This window comes from Dama dama, chromosome 15 (assembly GCF_033118175.1).
Source record: "Dama dama isolate Ldn47 chromosome 15, ASM3311817v1, whole genome shotgun sequence".
Taxonomy (NCBI): Eukaryota; Metazoa; Chordata; class Mammalia; order Artiodactyla; family Cervidae; genus Dama; species Dama dama.
This window is the reverse complement of record NC_083695.1, coordinates 4,847,698-4,866,399: the sequence shown is the minus strand read 5'-3', so window position 1 is coordinate 4,866,399 and position 18,702 is coordinate 4,847,698. Positions and strand designations below refer to the sequence as shown.

The following is an 18,702-nucleotide window of genomic DNA, read 5'->3' as shown; positions in this document are numbered from 1 at the left end:
ATGCTCCTTTAGCTTAGAGTAATGCCGTTTCTCAATGGTCTGTTGCTGGAAAAGATGAACAGAAACAAAAACAAACTGTTCAAAAAGCCCTCCATCGGCAAAAACATTAAAAGGCGGGGACTACTTTACTTGAAACTTTGCTTAGGTGTTAGTATGTCACGAATTACCCTCCTGGAAGCGCTCGGTGAGTCATCACAGTCAGTCAATAAAGCCCGAAAACACTCAGCGTGAAAGTGAACTTTAAGCTTTTGTACCTGATCCTCCAGAAGGCTTTAGGAAAGAGCACGGAGTCCCATCTGAACACCCGCTGCTGCCGGTGGCCAGCAAAGAGGATCCCCGAGCTGTGCGCCCCCATCACCCGCGCGCATCCCGGGAGCAGAGACCCCTTCACACCTGCGGACCCCACCCCGCGCCCGACGCACCCCGGCGGCCCCAATTTCGCGCTCCTCGGCGGCACCTCCCCGTCTCGGATCCGCGCACCCAAAGCGACGGGGCCCAGGCAGCGTCCGCAGGCCCAGAGGCCGCCCCCCGCTGTAGTGGGGCAGCCCCTCCGAGAGCAGACTCCAGAGGCGCCGGGCAGGGAGGGCTGCGAGCGCGCGGGGCGCCCACCGCTCCACGACCGCCTTGGGGCCCCGGCCCGGCGTCCTCACCGTGCGGCCGCTGGCGGCGACCCCGGAGCCGCGGACCGAGCGAGGCTCGCGCTCCTCTGGGCTGGAGGAGTCGGGGCCGCTGGCCGTTGGGCAGGCGGGGGCGCGCGGTGAGGGGCTGCGGGTAGAGCTGCACTTACTCGTGTCTGCGCTGCTCCCCGGTCCGGGTGTCTCGCAGTGGGGACCGACCCAGTCTCCGCCTTCCCTTCCCTCAGCAAGGGTCCTGGGAGCTCAGGCGTCCCCCGCCCCCGCCCCTGCCCCCGCTCAGGCCTGCGCACTCGCTGGAGATGGAGCCGGACCTCGCAGCCACCTTCCACCCTCGGCACCCCTGACCTGGATATTACTGTTTATTTTTAATTTACTGTAACTGTTTTACTTGGGGTCAAAAATTTTTCAAATAAATAGCAAGGTTTCTTATCTAAATCATAATTTATGATTTATAGATGTGCCTTTTTCAGAGCTTCTTCTTTTTGTAAGATTTCTTTATGATCATTATTTGTACTTGGTCAACTGATGGTCAACTGACCATCGATTTTCAGTTAGTAACACATTTATACCATGAGGAGCTTTCATTGGTGTTGATTATTTTTCCTAGAAATCACCATGATGGCCCACGTGTCCCTAAGTCAAACTGTGGGTGTCCAATAGGCCTACTTCTTTGATGACAGATACTCTTTTTTGACAGATACTCAGTTTGGACTCACCTGTTTGAACTGTTTTCCCAAAGAGTCCACCCTCTGGTCTCTCCACTTCATTCAAAAATAAAAAAGGATTTTCTCTCATCTCCTTCCAAGGTCCACGCAGATGAAAGCCACCAAATGGTTCCCAGTCACCTTCTGAGGAACTGAATCTTTTCCTCTCAAATATCCTGGTTAGAAACCACATCTCTCATTTCTCTGGGAACAAAGAAACATCAAGAAAAGAGAGTCCATGGTGGGGAAATGAACAATTCATCTTAAAATTATTCTGTCTTGAACTCTTCATCCTGGTATTTACTGTAGGAAAAAAGCATTGAATTTGATCAAAGCACGAGAAATTTGACAGGTCAATATTCATATCCAGTAAACAATTACTCTAGCACAAATGGATAACAGTAGTTTTTAGCATTATACTGCTCTATACCACATTATAACATGACACAATTTACTTATGTTTCTCTTGGTGTGTATCAGGTCTTTTAGAGCATCATCAGAGAAAGGCTGACATTCAGCAACCATGCTGACTTCAGAGAAAAACCATTTCTTTTTATGCCATCAAGTTTAAAATGAATTGTTCAAGGAAAACAACACCATTAAGATACAGTCATTGGCTTCCCTGGGGGCTCAGTGGTTAAAAATCTCCCTGCCAATGCAGGAGACACAGGTTCGATCCCATATCCCTTGAAGCGACTAAGCCCATGCACCACAACTATTGAGCCTGCACTCTAGAGCCCAGGAACAGCAACTACTGAGCCCATAGGCGGCAACTACTGAAGCGGGAACGAACGCTCTAGACCCCCTGCTCCACAACCAGAGGAGCCACCGCAGTGAGAAGCTCACACACCGCAACTACAGAGCAGCCTCCGTTTACCACAACTAGAGAAGAGCCTGTGCAACGAAGACACAGTACAACCATAAATGAGTAACATTATTTCTACAAAAGGGAGTCATGTCAAAGTTATCCTTGGCCATGTAATTATTGCCTTGTCAATTAAAGCCCATCATTAAGCTTTAGCTCCACAGAATCTACTATTCTGACATTCCATCCTGAAGGGAATCAGAGGTGGTCCCTGAGCCCCAGAGTGGACAGTCACACAGCAGGACAATTAAGGAGGCCAAAGCCCGTGAGAGGAGTCAGAGAAGATGGTAAGATTTGATCTGAGAAATACCTAGGACCAAGTCCATCCTGTCTGAGAGGTACTGTGGGAAGGCCAGCAGGTATACAGGGCCTGGCAGGGGAGGAGGCAGCTGATTTATGATGACCTCCTACTGGGACAGGTCTGGGAGAATCCCAGTTTCAAATACATCCTCAAATCTGTCAGGTCCTGACCCCAAATGTATTTATTCAGCAGTACTGGCACATCTACTTTGCCCAGTACTGGGCTGGAGGGCTGTAACAGTCAAAATCAAGGTGCAGTCTCTGCTCCCAGATGGCTGAGCAGTGGTGATAACAGCATGAAGGTTGTTGGAGGCAGAGTACCAGGTCATTAACATCATAACCTTAGCTCTCTCCCAGAATTACTACAACCATCACTCATTATCTTAACCCTGACGGTCCTTAAAATAATCAACATTTTAGCAAAGTTCCCCCAAGAGGGTAGACTCAGTGCTTTAAGGATAGGAGACAGTGTGGATGGACCTGACCCTGGCTGTGCTGAGCAGATCTCCCGGTTGGGATGACTCCCACTGAGACCTACTGCTCACCTTCACACTGCTTCCCACTGTCTTATAAGCAGCCCACTTACTACTGAAACATTCACGTCACAAAGAAGTAGGAACATGATTGAAAAATATCTGATATGGTATGTAGATTATCAAAAGATGGGTTACACAGAGGCTTACAGATGGATATAGAGAGGAAGGGACAGAGGTGGACGAAGAAGGGGATTGGACACATAATTTTACATGTCTACATGTCCCAAGGTAAAACTTAGTCAGTGACTCACTTTATGTTTGTCATTTGTAGTGAATTTCCATTAACTTCCAAATAAGATTAAAGACGAAAAGCAAATCAATATACCTTAAAGAGGTCCTGTAAGTTTATAAAACGTGTTCTGATGAAGGCTAACTTGGATCAGTTGTGAATGGGACAGTGTTTGTCAGAAGCAGCCACACTGCCCTCTGGTGGCGTTTTTCCGAAATGGCAGGAGTGCTGCATGGCTCCATGATTTTGTCAGTAAAAGAAGTCAACATTTACACTTGCCACATTCACGATCTTACTGTTAGAACAAACCAAACTCTGTAAGGCTCAGTGTTTTGGGGATGTCTGTCTTCACACTGTCTTGAGGACTAGAGCCAGAACCTCGGTCCACAGCACAGAGGAGAGAGGAGGTTGTTGCCACCTCACCAGCAGAGAGATGGTGGGAACCTGCTAGGATCACCTGTCTACACCCAGCTCTGGGTGTGGTGGATAGAAATTAGTCTATCAAATCAAAGCAATTTATGATACTTTTCTGTTTATATTAGTAAGACAGTTTAGAAAATTACAAAACTATCATTCAACATGTACGTATGATTTCATCTAAATTTACACAGAATTCTAAAAATTGGAATTACCTTACCTTACTGGTCTCTTTTTCACTTAATATGGGTAGTTATTACATCCATTTGTAATTTTAGAAAATGTGAATTTAATGGCTGCATAATATTTAAGAAAATTGGAGATTTAAGTTAACATTTCATGCAAAAATGGACACAAGAAAACACCATAAAAGACAGAAATGTAAAGACGTAATAGAAACAGAAGAGATTAAGAAGAGGTGGCAAGAATACACAGAAGAACTATAGAAAAAAGTCTTAATGACCATGGTAACGATGGTGTAGGCGCTCACCTAGAGCCAGACATCCTGGAGTGTGAGGTCAAGAGGGCCTTAGGAAAGCTTACTACAAACAAAGCTAGTGGAGGTGACGAAATTTCAGTTGAGCTAATCAAAATCCTAAAAGACGGTGCTGTTAAAGTGCTGCACTCAATGTATCAGCAAATTTGGAAAACTCACCTGTGGCCACAGGACTGCAAAAGGTCAGTGTTCATTTCAATTCAAAACAAGGGCAATGCCAAAGAATGTTCAGACTACTGTACAATTGTACTCGCTCCTCTAAGATTATGTTCAAAATCCTTCAAGTCAGGCTTCAACAGTACATGAACTGAGAACTTCTAGATGTACAAGCTGGGTATTGAAGAGGCAGAAGAACCAGAGATCAAATTGCCAACATCATTGGATCATAGAAAAAGCAAGGGAGTTTCAGAAAAACATCTACTACTGCTTCATTGACTATGCTAAAGCCTTTGACTGTGTGGATCACAACCAACTGTGGAAAACTCTTAAAGAGATGAGAGTATCAGACCACCTTACCTGACTCCTGAGAAACCTGTATGTGGGTCAAGAAACAACAGCTAGAATCAGACATGCAACAAAGGACTGGTTCCAAATTGGGAAAGGAGTATGACAAGGCTGTATATTGTCACCCTGCTTATTTCACTTCCATGCAGAGTACATCATGTGAAATGCCAGGCTGGATGAATCACAAGCTGTAATCAAGATTGCTGGGTAAATATCAACAACCTCAGAAATACAGGTGATACCACTCTAATGGCAGAAAGTGAAGAGGAAATAAAGAGCCTCTTGACACGGGTAAAAAGGAGAATGAAAAAGCTGGCTTGAAACTCAACATTCAAAAAACTAAGATTATGGCATCTGGTCTCATTACTTCATGGCAAATAGAAGGGGAAAAAGTGGAAGCGGTGACAGATTTTCTTTTCTTGAGCTCCAAAATCACTGCAGATGGTGACAGCAGTCAGGAAGTTAAAAGACACTTACTCCTTGGTAGGAAAGCTCTGACAAACCTAGACAGCCTATTAAAAGCAGAGACATCAATTTGCCAACACAGGTCCATATAGTCAAAACTATGGTTTTTCAGTAGTCATCTATGGATGTGAGAGTTGCACTGTAAAGAAAGCTGAGTGCCAAAGAACTGATGCTTTTGAACTGTGGTGCTGGAGAAGACTCTTGAGAATCTCTTGGACTGCAAGGAGACCCAACCATTCAAACCTAAAGGAAAGTAACCCTGAATATTCATTGGAAAGACTGATGCTGATGCTCCAATATTTTGGCCATCTGATACGAAAAGCCACTGGAAAAGACCGTGATCCTGGGAAGGGCTGGAATCAAAAGGAGATGGGGGCAGCAGAGGATGAGATGGTTAGACACCATCACCGACTCAATGGACATATATTTGAGCAAACTCCAGGAGGTAGTGGAATACAGCGGAACCTGATGTGTTGCAGTCCGTGCGGTCACAAAGAGTCCGACACAACTTAGCAACTGAACAATGAGGACATAATATTCTTTATGATACCCTGTATCGCAGGACCTATTTCTACAGCTCCTGATGCCAGCTTCTTTCACAATCATATCTGGTTCATCTCTGAAAGTGGAGTCCAAATCCTATCATTTCCAGGCAGCTTTCAAATCTAGAATCATTCCCTGAACTTTCAAAGCAGCTTCTCTTAATCCCTTTCTCCTAGGATGGCAGGCACTTCATACTCTGTCTTCTCTCCTGAGGATTCAGAACTCCTCCAAGATCAAGGTGCTGCTCAATCAATTCTCAGGTCACACTCTGCACAGCGCTTGGTGTAAGGCAAACAACCAATAAAGAGTTGAAAACTAATTAAATCGAAATGAATTACTCACAGTTGCTGACAACTTTAATTGTTCTCCCTTCCTGGGGAGAACAGTTGGAAGACTTCCCAGTCTCTTTTGTGGCCACAGAAACGGATTGTGGCCAAAACAGCAGCAGAGAAACTGACCTGTATCCTTCCAGAGCTGGCTCATCATAAACTTCCATATGCATTTCTCCATATTCTTGCCCCCTTCTGCTGATGGATGCAGATGGGGATGAGGTCTAAGGGAATGGAGACAGTATAGGATGGGAGGAGTCTGGGTTCCTGAATGACCATCTGAAGGAGTGCAGTCTCCCCAAAGTGAATACCCACCCAGTGCTGTGATGGGGGAACCATAGTGTTGTGCCGCTGAAATTTGGGGAGTTGTGTGGTAATTTAGCAGGAACCATTATACACACAATTATGCTAATTATACGATCAACTTAAATTGCCCTCAATCTAGTGCATTTAAACTGACATACATCAATTTGTATTACTGACAGTTTTACCCTCCGATTTAACCCTGCTCTTCTGAATCAGTCATTTGACCTCAGAGAATATCAATTCCTCAACATTTTTACTCTGAGATTCATACACACTGCAATCAGAATTACAATATTTGAAAAATAATGTTGAGAAAGTTCTTTCCAGAGAAAACTTCAGTAACTTTTAATTCCTTGATCCTGCTTTGAAAACACAGCATAGTAAACTACTTGTAGTTTATCCATATTTATTTCTAATTAACAAAGTATTTTAGTTGGGATTAATGTTTAACAAATAAATAGCAGGTTTCTTGTCCACATCAAAGCTGAATGACTAAATTCTCTCTCTGGAAGATTTCTTTACTGACCTTTATTTGTACTCAGTCAACTGATCTGGGTCAAATACCAGATATTAAAAATCTTCAGAATGTTCTTTTTCTTTCATTACTTTTCATCCAATAAGCATTTGACCACGTGGATTTTTCTATGGTCTGGATTATTTTTGCTAACAAGCTACATGATGTTGCAAAAGACCTTAAGGTCCAAATGCTGGTATCTAATGAGTCTGTTCCTTTGAAGACAGGGATTCACTTTTGCTCCAACTTTTGGAAAACTTGCCCCAAAAAGCTCCACCACCCTCCTATTCTGCCCACTTCATCCATTAGAGAAGAGAATTTTCTCAGTATTACTTCCAAGGTACAGGCAGATGAATGCTTAGACAATGGATTCAGTTACCTGCCTGGGAACTGAAAGGACCTTTCCCATTCAAATATCCTGGTTAGGAACCACGTTTTTAATTTCTCTGGGAATTAAGAAACAGCAAGGAAAGAGGATACATGGTTGATAAATGAACGTCAATTCTTCTGAAAATCACTCTGTCTCCTCCCCTTCCTCTTGGTGTTCAGTGTAGGGAAAGAACCCTGGTCATCACCATGTGGTTATTGTTCTTCTTCTCTCCCAAGAGACAAGCCATTTCATTGAGGACAGTAATTCACCAAGCTCAAAGCTCGAATTCCTTTTATGTACCAGATGCCTATCTTTATAACATATGCCATTATCTTCAACAGGGAAATGATATGCTTTATTCCTCATTACAGAGACCAAACTGCTATTGCAAAGGTCACTGCTGAGAGTTTTCCGTGGAAATTTACTAACTCAAGAAAAAATTTCTGGAGAAAAACACAACCCACCTCTGTGTTACAAAGCATTGTTCCTTGCACCAACCACCAGTGTTAACTACAATCTATTATGATTTGAAGCATGCTAAATAAGCAGATTGTACTGGGAAAAAAAAAACACACATAAAAAACCCACAGAACAAAACCCAAACTATTCTCAATAAAAATACCCATTTGCTGGAGCCAGTCTAAGATTTAACCAGGATTAGATACTTTAAACTGCAACACTGCATACCAGAATACCATGAAATAAACATTTCTCCTGATTTGGATATCATCTCTCCCTAATGCAAACTTTACCCCGACCCCCACTCCCCCAAAAAATCCAAAAATCCCAAAAGCAGCCAACCAACAACGAAAAACAACCAAAGACCCAAAACCAAACAAAAAACCAAAGAAACCACGCCCATTACTATAACTAGAATTCTCAAATATTTGAGCGTCTATGGTAACTGCTCAAAGAAGTACTTTTTAAATGCTCATTTAACTTAGGAGCTTCCCTAGTAGCTCAGTTGGTAAAGAATCTGCCTACAATGCCAGAGACTCGGGTTCCATTCCTGGGTCGGGAAGATCTCCTGGAGAAGCAAATGGCAACCCACTCAAGTATTCTTGTCTGGAGAATTCCACGGACAGAGGAGCCTGAAGGGCTACAGTCCGTGGGGTCGCAAGAGTTGGGACACGACTTAGCGACAAAACCCTCACCATTTAAGAGCAGTGCAGCTTCGCCAAAAGTCGCCCTATTGCTTGAAAAGCCTAACGCAATCAAGAAAAACTGTTCACCATACCCCAAAACATAAAAAGGCGGGAATAGTTTTATTTCAAACTTTGCTTAGATGTTAGTATGTCACAAACTGCCCTCCAGGAAGCGCTCTTAGAGTCAGCGACCGTCCAGAAAGCCTGAAAACGCTGAAAGTGAAATTTAACCTTTTGTAGCCGATCCTCCAGAAGGCTTTAGGAAAGAGCACGGAGCTCCATCTGAAAACCCGCTGCCGGCGGCCAGCGAACAGGATCCCCGAGCTGTGCGCCCCCATCACCGGCGCGCATCCCGGGAGCAGAGACCTCCTCACACCTGCGGACCCACCGCGCCCGACGCGCACCCCGCGGCCCCAACTTCGGGCTCCTCGGCGGCACCTCCCCGACCCGAACCCGCGAGCCCGCGGCGACCGGGTCCAGGCGGCGCCCACAGACCCCGAGGCCGCCCCCGCGGTCGAGGGCCGCCGGGCAGGGAGGGCTGCGAGCGCGCGGGGCGCCCAGCGCTCCACGGCCGCCCTGGGGCCCCGGCCCGGCGTCCTCACCCTGCGGCCGCTGGCGGCGACCCCGGAGCCGAGGACCGAGCGGGGCTCGCGCTCCTCGAGGCTGGCGGAGTCGGGGCCGCGGGCCGTCGGGCAGGCGGGGGCGCGCGGTGAGGGGCTGCGGGTAGAGCTGCACTTACTCGTGCCTGCGCTGCTGCCCGCTCCGGGGCGTCTCGCAGTGGGGACCGACCCAGTCTCCGCCTTCCCTTCCCTCAGGACCGGCCCCGGCAGCTCAGGCGTCCCCCGCCCCCGCCCCCGTGGCCGCTCGCGCCTGCGCACTCGCACCCGCAGCCGCTCGCGCCTGCGCCCGCGCTCCGGGCCGGTGGGGGCGGGAGGGGCGTCTGTCAGCCTCAGGCCTCCTGGCTGGGATATCCTCATTTTACATTTCCTTCAAGTGTTTGACTTGATATCAGTCTTTTTAAAAAATGAATGTCACGTTTTCTTATCCTAATCATGGTTTCATGACTATAGTTTCTGTCTTTGTAAGATTTCTTTAAGAATAATAATTTGTACTTGGTCAACTGAGTCAGATAATAGGTACCAAAATTATATATTGCTTCTATAAATTTTCAGTCAATACGTTTTAGCCTGTGCAGTTTTATTTAGTGTGTGTGTGTGTGTGTGTGTGTGTGTGTGTGTGTGTGTTACTACTAATCGGCCTTGGCAGGGGCAGAGTCTTGAGATGAAGGGAGAGTTAGGATCTCCTAGGCTAGGGCTGTCTCCCTGCCACATAGTTTGCCGTGGGAATTAGAGGTCCTGAGACCCCAGGATGTTTTGGCAATGTGGAGTAGATTCTCTGGGTGTGCGCACAAGCATACACTGACTCACATCAGAGGAAGGCACCATAGGGAGTGGGGTCAGGGGAGGGGTGGACCTTGGGGGAGCAACGGTGACAGAAACATGCGTCATCTTTCCTTGGACTAAGGCAAGGACCACCTTGTTGGACCTCATATGGAATCAAGGTCAGAACGTCTGCACTGGCTGTGGTGAGGAGTCCTCAGAAGGGAATTAGACACCCCACGGCTGAAGTGGGGGGAGGTTGAGGGTCCTCTTCAAGGTCCCTCTCAAAGCCCCTGGTTCCTGTGGATCCTGTCACATTCCCTCCTGGGGCCCAAGGAATGTTGGTGTCCTGAAGTCTCTCAGAGGTATGGTTTGTGCTGTGGTTTCCCTGCTTGGTGTGTAGCATGAGTGGTTCCCATCAAAGGGGTGATGTGTCCAGTCTTGGGGCGAGGAGAGTGTCCCTTGCACTCCTACACATTCCCCTGCCCCTGACCTGGCCTATACCTCCTCCTATTAGCATCCGAGCTTCTCAGTGGAGGAATGGAGCCTCTTATCTATTCGATTACCAGATGTGCCCTGAGCATTCAGTGGGGCCTGTGATGAAAAGAAGCACCAGGGTGACAGTCTGGAGGGGGAAGTGGAGAAACACAGAAGGAAGCAAGTTCTATGTTGAAAATCAGTAGGTGCCACAATGTGTTCATGGAAAGGCTGCACTGAGGGGACACGTCTGTCCCCAGCAGGGTAATGAGAAGGTGCCAGCCATTCACACATCTGGGGATAATTATCTTAGGAGAAGGCTCAAGTGTATGGACACACAGAATGTGTTTGTCCAGAGATGAAGCCAGAGGAAGCTAGTGTGGCTGGTGGGAGCTTGGGAGGACAGTAGGGGACAGCGGGGAGGAGGGGCCAGGGCCTGAATGCTTGATGGCTGTGTGAGTGGTCCATTCTGTGTGACAACATTAGCCAATCTTGAGTGACTTAAGCAACAAACATTTATTGTTTCACACTATCTGTGGACCAGGAATTGACCATGATTCACCCGGAGGCCTCTGCCAGTGTCTCCCTGGGGCCTAGGACTGTGAGCTCACTGAGTCAGGACCCAAGGGCTCCTCTGTCATGGTCTCAATGCTAAACCACAGATGCCTCTTCATATAGCAACTTGTAATATACAGGCTTGTTCCTTAGAGTGAGGGACCAGAAAGAGAGAAGGACGGAGAGAGAGGAAACTGCAATACAAATGAAGTGGAAATTATGCACCTAAACTCTGGGGATTGTCAAATGGTACTGCTGCTGCTGCTGCTAAGTCGCATCAGCCGTGTCTGACTCTGTGCGACCCCATAGATGGGAGCCCGCCAGGCTCCCCCGTCCCTGGGATTCTCCAGGCAAGAACACTGGGGTGGGTTGCCATTTCCTTCTCCAATGCATGAAAGTGAAAAGTGAAAGTGAAGTCGCTCAGTCGTGTCTGACTCTCAGCGACCCCATGGACTGCAGCCCACCAGGCTCCTCCGTCCATGGGATTTTCCAGGCAAGAGTACTGGAGTGGGTCACCAGTGCCTTCTCTGTCAAATGGTTACAACCACTGTATAGAACACTTCAGCAGTTTCTCGAAAGGACAAGCCTACAGTTTTCAGTCAATCCCAAAATTCCCCTCCTACATCAATACCCAAAAGCATGTGAACACACATATTCTCATGCCTGTACGCAAGTATTCAGAGCACCACTGCTCAGAAGAGCCCAAAGGTGAAAACTCTAATGTCCATCAGCAGATGAAAGCCAGATGTGCTGGTTCCTGAATGGAATATTCTTTAGCAATGCAAAGAGTGAAAATGTTCTCAAATAGACATTTAACAGGGCTATGTAACATTGTGAATGAACTTCTTGTAATTTACATGTACAATCTAAGATAATCAAACTATTAAATTTTAAGTGAACTTTATATCATAAACAATTTAGTATACATTAAAAAAAAAATACCAAAAATGGGCTTGCTCTAACTCTGGAGCTCTGGTGGGCAGTAGAGGTGTAGTTGGCTCCAGGTCTGGAGATGTCTCCAGAGCTTGTTCTGGAGCTGGTGCTGTAGTTCCAAGGAGAGAAAACATCAATAGGACTACTTTTCCAAGTGTCTCCCAAAAACAGAAAAGAAAGCTTCTCACTGCCACTCAATGATCTCTCAGAGATGCCAGCCCCAGAAAGTCTTCCCAGACTGCAGTCCAGGGCAATAGTGATCTGAGCTTCCTCATTGCTCCTGGCCCAGATCCAGCCTCAGAAGGTTCTGCTCTGTGTGGTTCAGCTCCCTCCCATCCTCATTTGCTCCCATCACCTCCCCCTCTGCCTCAGTGGGCTCCAGGGTCTCCAGCTGTGCCAGGAGATGTAGGGTTTGGTGCTCCAGGTCTGAGTCAGGCATGCTGAGCTCTATTTAAGCCAGTAGCATCCTCGGGCAGGGAAACTCTGGGGGCTGGTGGAAACCCGCAGGTTAATGGTACAGCTAGGTGCCCAGGATGGTGGACATGGCCCTGGGGGGAGTCAGGTGGGCAGAAGAGTCAGAGACCTGGCCTTCCTCCCACTCTGAGCTCCCGGGCAGCCCCGTGGGGTCTGGGTCTTTTTGCCTTCTGCTCCTGCCCATTCAGAGGCCAGTTCTCCTCCATGTCACATCTCACTTGGTGGTTCTTTGGAAAACTGAGTCCCTCCCTCTTGAATCAAAGTCCCACTCACATTTTCAGCTGGTGTAGGGGTCCACTGTCCTCGTCAGAGTAAGGGAGGATGCATCCATAGCTAGAGGAGGCCAGGAAGGCATCACATGGACAGTACTGGAGACACGCCCAGATGTGATGGCCAGTGTGACAGTGTGAGCCCCGGGAGAACTGAAGCCCTGGAGGGAAGGACTGCTGTCTGCTCAATGGATTACATGATGGTTGTTCCTAGAAAAGTTCCTGCACCTTGTGGGCCTTCCTGTATATTTCAAGAATGAATGAGCCGAACCAGCCCCATCTGAGTGCCTGGGGCACTACTGATCACTCCCAGGGACCCCTGCTCTCACTCACCCAGGACAGGGCACCTCTCACAACTCACCTTGCAAATGGGAATCAGTTTGGCCCAAGGTCAAAGGCCAGAGACAACTGAGACAGAGACTGCCTTGAGGGGAGGAGGAACATGATGCCTAAGTACAATCACAGCCCCTCCAGCAGACTTCTCCATGGGACCAGGTCCCTGGAAAGCACTTTCCAGCTTTCCAGGAAGGACCCACTGAGTCCCCACATTCACCCTGAGGGCTGGTTCTCCCTTTGCCCTTGTGTGCAGAGGGACCAACTGGGGCTTAGAGAGGTGGAGAGAGATTGCTGTGACTCCAGCTGGAATGGGGCCCACTCCCCAGTGTGCCACAGAGGGAGGGAAGTGCTCACCTTGTGAAGAAGGCCCAGCACCTGCCTTGCTGTTGTTGTTCAGTCACTTAGTCCAACTCTTTGCAACCCTGTGGCTGGCAGTACACTGGCTTTCCTGTGCTTCACCATCTCCTGGAGTTTGCTCAAACTCATGTCCATGGAGTCAGTGAAGCCATCCAACCATCTCGTCCTCTGTTGTCCCCTTCTCCTCTTGCCTTCAATCTTTGCAGCATCAGAGTCTTTCCCAATGAGTTGGCTCTTTGCTTCCATCAGAATATTTTCCAATGAGTCAGCTCTTCCCACCAGGGGGCCAAAGTATTGGAGATTCAGCTTCAGCATCAGTCCTTCCAATGGATATTCAGGACTGATTTCCTTTAGGATGGACTGGTTTGATCTCCTTGCAGTCCAAGGGACTCTCAAGAGTCTTCTCCAACAACACAGTTCAAAAGCATCAATTCTTCGGCACTCAGACTTCTTTATGGTCCAACTCTCACATCCATCCATAACCACTGGAAAAACCATACCTTTGACTCTATGGATCTTTGTTGGGAAAGTAATGTCTCAGCTTTTTATATGCTGTATAGGTTTGTCATAGCTTTTTCGCTTTTTATATGCTGTGTAGGTTTGTTACAACTTTTTTCCCAAGGAGCAAGTGTCTTTTAACTTCATGGCTGCAGTCACCACCGGCAGTGATTCTGGAGCCCAAGAAAATAAAGCCTGTCACTGTTTCCATTGTTTCCTCATTTATTTGCCATGAAGTGATGGGACCAGATGCCATGATCTTAGTTTTTGAATGTTGAGTTTTAAGCCAGCTTTTTCACTCTCCTCTTTCCTCTTCATCAAGAGGTTCTTTAGTTCCACTTGGCTTTCTGCCATGAGGGTGGTGTCATCTGCATATCTGAGGTTATTGATATTTCTCCCAGAAACCTTGATTCCAGCTTGTGCTTCATCCAGCCCCACATTTTGCATGATGTACTTGCATATAGGTGAAATAAGCAGGGTGACAACATACAGTCTTGATATTCTCCTTTCCTGATTTGGAACCAGTCCATTGATCCATGTCCAGTTCTAACTGTTGCTTCCTGACCTGCATACAGGGATCTCAGGAGGCAGGTAAGGTGGTCTGGTATTCCCATCTCTTTAAGAATTTCCCACAGTTTGTTATGATCCACACAGTCACAGACTTTAGCGTGCTCAATGAAGTAGATGTTTTTATGGGATTCTCTTGCTTTTTCTGTGATCTCCAATGAATACTGGCAATTTGATCTCTGGTTCCTCTGCCTTTTCTAAATCCAGCTTGAACATCTGGAAGTTCTCAGTTCATGTACTGTTGAAGCCTAGTTTGGCGAATTTTGAGCATTACTTTGCTAACATGTGAAATGAGTGCAATTGTGTGGTAGTGAGAGGATATCAGGCAGGAAAGCCAGGGGTCTCCAAAGGGAGGAAAGAGGCTGCACGTGCCAGACATTTTTATCTCTCTTAAGCTGCAGGCAGAAACAAACCAGCGATATGTTTTTCCTTCTCTATACATATTTAAAAGGAGGTTTCTCTTAAAATGCTGTGTTGCCATGACACCTGGTCTCACCTAAAGCTAACTACTCTCAAACCTTGAGTTAACCAATACATTTCTTTTTCTTATGGAAATGTTGTTTAAGCTATGTTAATGTACCCCAGACTCTATCTTCCAGTTGGTTCCGCCAAATGGCCTAACTTACTTACTCAGGTATTGTTCCCCTAATCTATGTAAACGAAACTATTTGTTGGTATTCTGCCCTTCTACCAGATTCAAGTCAATCGTTTTATGGCCAGGGTTGAATTATCTGGTGCCATTCTAAATTTTATGACATTCCTTTCTTTTCATTAACAGACTGTGAGTGACTATATAACATACAGCTAAAGACTAGGAGGGGGGTACTCTTTTGCCCCCTTCTGATGCCTATGTCAGAAGCTTTCTCTATCTCCTTTATACTTTAATAAAACTTTATTACACAAAAGCTCTGAGCGATTCAGCCTCGTCTCTGGCCCCGGATAGAATTCGTCTCCTCCGGAGGCCAAGAATCCCGGCGTCTTATCGTTCAGCAACAACATTTCAGTAGTTTGAACATTCTTTGGCACTGTTGTTCTTTCAGATGGGAATGAAAAAAGACCTTCATGAACACTGCTGAGTTTTCCTACTTTGCTGGTATATTGAGTGCAACACTTTAACAGCATTCATCTTTTAAGATATGACATTGCTCAGCTGGAATTCCATGATATCCACTAGCTTTGTTCATAGTGATGCTTCCTAAGGCCCACTTGACTTTGCACTCTAAGATATCTGGCTGTAGGTGAGTGATCACACCATCGTGGTTATCTGGGTCACTAAGATATTTTTTGTATATTTCTTCTGTGTATTCTTGCCACTTCTTCTTAATATCTTCTGCTTCTGTTAGATCCACAGTTTCTGTCATTTATTGTGCCCAAGTTTATTGTTCCCTTGGTATCTCTAATTTTCTTGAAGAGATCTCTAGTCTTTCCTATTCTATTGTTTTCCTCTATTTCTTTGCATTGATCACTGAGGAAGGCTTTCTTATCTCTCCTTGCTATTCTTTGGAACTCTGCATTCAGATGGTTTTATCTTTCCTTTTCTCCTTTGACTTCAGCTTCTCTTCTTTTCTCAGCTATTTTGTAAGGCCTCTTCAGACAACCATTTTGCCTTTTTGCATTTCTTTTTCTTGGGGATGGTTTGATAATGGCCTCCTGTACAATTTTTAGGAACCACTGTTCATAGTTCTCCAGGCACTCTGTCTATCAGATTCCATCTCTTGAATATGTCACTTGCACTGTATAATCGTAAGGGATTGGATTAGGTTTTACCTGTATTGCATAATGGTTTTACCTACTTTCTTCAATTTAAGTCTGAATTTTACAATAAACAGTTCATGATCTGAGCCACAGTCAGCTCCCAGTCTTGTTTTTGCTTACAGTACAGAGCTTCTGCATCTCTGGCTGCAAAGAATATAATCAATCTGATTTTGGTGTTGACCATCTGGTGATGTCCATGTGTAGAGTCTTCTCTTGTGTTGTTGGAAATGGGTGTTTGCTATGACCCATTCTCTTGGCAAAACTCTTGTTAGCCTTTGCCCAGCTTCATTTTGTATTCCAAAGCCAAACTTGCCTGTTACTCCAGGTATCTCCTGACTTCCTACTTTTGCATTCCAGTCCCCTATGATAAAAAGGATATCTTTTTCTTGGTATTACCTCTAGAAGGTCTTGTATCTCTTCACAGAACCATTCAACTTCAGCTTCTCCACGATTAGTGGTTGGGGCATAGACTTGGATTACTGTGATATTGAATGGTTTGCCTTGGAAAGGAACAGAGATCATTCTGTCATTTTGGAGACTGCATCCAAGTACTGCATTTTGGACTCTTCTGTTGACTATGAGAGATGCTCCATTTCTTCTAAGGGATTCTTACTCACAGTAGATGGCAAAAGCCCTGTAGGTGCCCAGGAATGTGGGAAGGTAGGAGGCGGTTGCTGCCTAGGAAACAGGTACCAGGTTCCCACTAGCATCTCCAGCCTATGTCTTTGGAAACTTCACATCATGCAGGTCTCATGCCCCCTGTGGGACACATTTTCCCTCTGGGGTGTAACACAGCAGACACACAAGTCAGAGGCAGCACCACAGACACCAGGAAAGCAGGGGCTGGAGCTCAGACTGAGTCCCCTGGACTCACGGCAGGAGGAGGGGCAGGAGTGCCTTCTGCAGAATAAAGGTCCTGGCATCACAAGTGAACTGGCGCTTGGTGATGGTTTCATGTGTTAGCAACTCGGGGCAGTTTGTGTTGGACAGCTCTCCGTGTGTTAACTGCATCATCCCTGTGGTGGTGTCCAAAACTTCCCATTCTGTGGATGAGAACTGGGGTGATAGGGGCTGATCCTGGGGTGAGAGGCATCAGGATTCTCAGGCCAACATGGATACCTGGGGATGGAGTTAATACAGGATTAACTGTAGAAAAATGCAGAAAGACTCCTTGGCAACATGAAGGGAAATGCTATCACAACCTCTTTCTGAGATCCCCACATGTAGATGAACAGTGATTTTGCATCTGGACACCAATCTGTAGTTCCATGTCCAGTTCTAACTGTTGCTTCCTGACCTGCATACAGGTTTCTCAAGAAATGAGGTGGTAATAAATGATGGATAGAATCCTATCTTTTAAAATAGGACTCGTGACAAACTCATGTTATGTAGTAGTTACCCATCATGGATCCGTATGAAGCACGGACTTCACCTGATGATGCTTTGGTCAAGAGGAGGGAAGGCTCCTTCTCAGCTATCACCCATTTCATACCAAGCTTTCCCACTTCCAGAGCCTGAGAATTCCTGGCGCTGGTTCCACGCCCAGTCTGCAAACACCCACACTGCAGAAGGCTGCCCTCCGAGGCATAGGCCCCAGGGATCAGACTCTCAAGGCAATCAGGACTGAAGGTGCCTGGGGCTCCCCACACAGCCTCCTGTGGGAATTCCACCTGAGGAATCCTGGGTCATGACAACTGCGGGGGCCAATCCGTCGATTTCATCTTAGACCATAGGGCAACTTTCTCTCTGTCTTTCTTGAAGCCCCTGCCCCACTCCCTCCCCGATCCTCTTCCATAATGGGACTGTCTGGATGAGCCAAACATTATACTTTCAGCTGTGCTCTAAACGACAATATCTACTATCAAGGAAAATACTACTTCTGCGTTAAAACACAGTGTGAACTTGAACGTGACAATCCCCGTTTCTGAGAGATCTCCTCGGATAGGTACCGTGAGTAAAGATGGCCCGTCTATTCTGCAGATCACAGTCTTGCATGTGGTCCATGTGCAAGTCATCTTCTTCACTCACAGTGCCTTAGCCGTTCTGGGGGAAATGTTCCTTATCCTTCAGGGCATGAAGTTAAGTGAGTCTGGACCCTCTTCCTCACCGCAGCCAAGAAAGGCCCACAGAGCCACTGAGGGGCGCCTTCCAGCTATGACGCGGCCTGGGGTTGCTTGTCACCCAGCCGTAAGCCGCCCAGGGATGTGGAAGGCTGGGCAGACTCTGTGCAGGCTTTGAAAGCTGCTTGTGTAATCCGTCACTATCTGTTTGGAAAACTGAGGCCCAAACAGGAGTGGGAAAAACCAGGGCTCGGGGCAGGGGCAGAGTCTCAGGCCATCCTCAGCTAGGGCTGCACCACACACACCAGCTTGGCTTTGGGAAGTAGAGAGCCAGAACCCCAGAACATCCCCACTCACCTAGACTAGATGTCTCTGGGTGTCCACACAAATAGACACAACACTCACACGAACATCAGAAGAGGTGACAGGAGGGCATTGGGGTCAAAGGAGGAGTGGACCTGGGGTGGCGACAGATGAAGACGAAGCAAGGCGATGATCACAGACTGGATCTCACGCTGTCTCTGGTGCAGGAACGGGCCAGGACTCAGCCGGAGGCCTCTGCCAGTGGCTCCCAGGGCTTTGAGGCTGTGGACTCACCTGAGACACAAGCTGCTTCATTCAGTGGCAGGCCACAAGGGTCTCCTCAGAGGCTTCTTCCCCAGAATGAGGGACCAGGCGGGGGCG

The 18,702-nt window shown here is 47.0% G+C and overlaps 1 protein-coding gene across 1 annotated transcript in view; it reads right to left on the bottom strand.

The window, feature by feature from the left end:
* Positions 1-18,390, bottom strand: part of LOC133069935 (ral guanine nucleotide dissociation stimulator-like) — a 53,448-nt gene extending 35,058 nt beyond the window's left edge. Inside the window, exons 1-4 of the mRNA XM_061161381.1 lie at positions 18,376-18,390; positions 17,908-18,001; positions 13,136-17,077; positions 1,352-1,642 (exon numbers count right to left, since the gene is read on the bottom strand). The gene's annotated coding sequence lies outside the window, so the exon portion shown is untranslated. The remainder of the gene's footprint in view (positions 1-1,351; positions 1,643-13,135; positions 17,078-17,907; positions 18,002-18,375) is intronic.
* Positions 18,391-18,702: the final 312 nt, after the last annotated feature.